The sequence below is a fragment of the Arachis ipaensis genome, chromosome B08, assembly GCF_000816755.2.
Source record: "Arachis ipaensis cultivar K30076 chromosome B08, Araip1.1, whole genome shotgun sequence".
Classification (NCBI taxonomy): domain Eukaryota; kingdom Viridiplantae; phylum Streptophyta; class Magnoliopsida; order Fabales; family Fabaceae; genus Arachis; species Arachis ipaensis.
Window position 1 is genome coordinate 76261848 of NC_029792.2, and position 2580 is coordinate 76264427.

Below are 2580 nucleotides of genomic sequence, written 5' to 3' on the forward strand. Positions count from 1 at the left end.
TTAGATAGGAACAAGCTTGTTTGAATAGAAAACAGAAATATTTGCATTAATTCATCGAGACACAGCAGAGCTCCTCACCCCCAACAATGGAGTTTAGAGACTCATGCCGTCAAAGAGTATAAAGTCCAGATCTAAAATGTCATGAGATGCAAAATAAGTCTCTAAAAGTTGTTTAAATACTAAACTAGTAGCCTAGGTTTACAAAAAATGAGTAAACTATGATGGATGATGCAGAGATCCACTTCTGGGGCCCACTTGGTGTGTGCTGGGGCTGAGATTTAAGCAATTCATGTGCAGAGGCCATTTGTGGAGTTGAACGCCAGTTTTTGTGCCAGTTTGGGCGTTCAACTCCAGCTTTTGATCCTTTTCTGGCGCTGGACGCCAGAATTGGGCAGAGAACTGGCGTTGAACGTCAGTTTACGTCGTCTTTCCTTGTGCAAAGTATGGACTATTATATATTCCTGGAAATCCCTGGATGTCTACTTTCCAACGCAATTGGAAGCATGCTATTTCGAGTTCTGTAGCTCCAGAAAATCCACTTTGAGTGCAGGGAGGTCAGAATCCAACAGCATCAGCAGTCCTTTTTCAGCCTGAATCAGATTTTTGCTCAGCTCCTTCAATTTCAGCCAGAAAAATACCTGAATTTACAGAAAAACACACAACTCATAGTAAAGTCCAGAAATATGAATTTTTCCTAAAAAATAATGAAAATAGATTAAAAACTAACTAGAACATACTCAAAACTACATGAAATTAACCCCCAAAAGCGTATAAAATATCCGCTCATCACTTACCTATGAAATTGTTCCGGTAGAAAAGTAGAGCTAGACGCGGTGGACGCGTGGCCGCAAACGGTGCGGCGATCGAAGCTCGGACGGAAGAGTTACGGGATTTTAAAATCACCGTAAAGGTTCGGGTTTCTCTTCTTTCCTACCCTTGAAGGCTTTCAGCTTTATTTATGTTAAATGGGAGAAAAGATAAGGCTTCGGTCTTCTTAAGTGCTGGGCTGGTTGGGCCTGGTTCAACCAGTTCAGCCCGTTTGGTCCAATCTTGGACCGCTTTCTTCGAAATTAGTGTCAAAATTCTCATTTCGATGAGCTCTATGCTAATTTAATATAATATTCGCATTTCTAATTTTTGTTATTAAAAATAAATTTATTGAATAATTATCTACTAATTTAACAGGGTTTATACTAGTTGCTGCGGGTAATGCCATTGTTGTTTTTGGGGAAGATGCTACTCTTGTCACCACTATGATTCATCAACTTGATTTTTCTGTTGCTGTTGGTGATTCCTCTCAAAATGATGAAGATGCCAATAATCCTCTTGGGTATGCGAATTAATATCGCTAATTCTATATGGATTATTGCAATTAAATGATGTGGATTAGGATTGTAGTTGTGGTTAAAACTGTTGTATGCCTCAATAAGATAAAAAAGATATTTTGTTACTTTTGAATTGTTCCGAGACTTGATTGCTTTTGTTTATCTTCTCCCCAGGTACAATGTAATAGTTTTAGAAGCGCTGTTAGCTCTTGAATCTAACTTGAATGCCATTGTTAACTTCATTGAGGTAAGATTATTCATTGTTTTTTATCATAATGGTTCCAATACATACATGGTTGATTGAAATGCTGTATATCTGAGATTAAATGTTATATAGGTGTTGCATGTAAAAGCTACGAATAGAAATGTGTTAAATATAGTTATGAATTTCTTATTTTTAGTGATGGGTATATGGAGGTGTATATGGAAGTGTCTGAAGAACTCCAAAGAGATGAATGGATCTCACAACAATGATTTTACTCCGACTTCTTTTGTTTCGAAAGCAGGATACCATGTTTTGATTGAAGATTTTGGTGAAAAGAACTATCTTATTGGGACACCTGATGAACTCAAGTTTGCTCTTTCAGAATCTTTCTCGACTTGAAAATTGGCCGTTATCAATGTTATACTAGTTCAGAGTGTGGGAGGCTGCAACATAAGAACTGATTTCTATATTATTTGTATTGCACTGAAAACTACGTTTTCTATATTCCATAAATCCACACAAACGTAAAATGTTACATGATCATAATGAATACTTGAATGATGGAAACTGAATTTTACATATACTGATTACTACTATTTCTGTTTCATTTTATCCCTTCCTTTTTGTTGTATGTTTTTAAGATAAGGTATTTTGAAAGTAAAAAAAAAAAGAAAAATTATTTTTGGTACAATTTATATATAAATAAGCAAAAGAATGATAGTGACAAAATAAAAAAGACTATAGGAATATCTTTCATGTTGTAAAATCATTAAATAGGGATTATAGGAATATCTTTCATTGAATATTTATAGTTTCACCGAATTTTCAATTAGGTCCCTATATTTTTTTTTCTTTTGAATTGAGTCCCTAAGGGTATACAAATAATTTCACAATTCACTAACATTTTTTTAACGTTTAACGTTAACAGGGACTTAATTGAAAAAAAAAAATAACGTACAGGACCCAATTGAAAAGAAAAAAAGTATAGGAATCTAATTGAAAATTTGGTGAAACTATAAAGACTTGCAGAATAATTAAACCTTTAAACAA

The 2580-nt window shown here is 34.5% G+C and overlaps 1 long non-coding RNA gene across 1 annotated transcript in view; it reads right to left on the reverse strand.

Moving 5' to 3' along the window:
• Nucleotides 1–911, reverse strand: part of LOC110265553 — a 6971-nt gene extending 6060 nt beyond the window's left edge. Inside the window, exon 1 of the long non-coding RNA XR_002351709.1 lies at nt 795–911. This is a non-coding gene — a long non-coding RNA (uncharacterized LOC110265553). The remainder of the gene's footprint in view (nt 1–794) is intronic.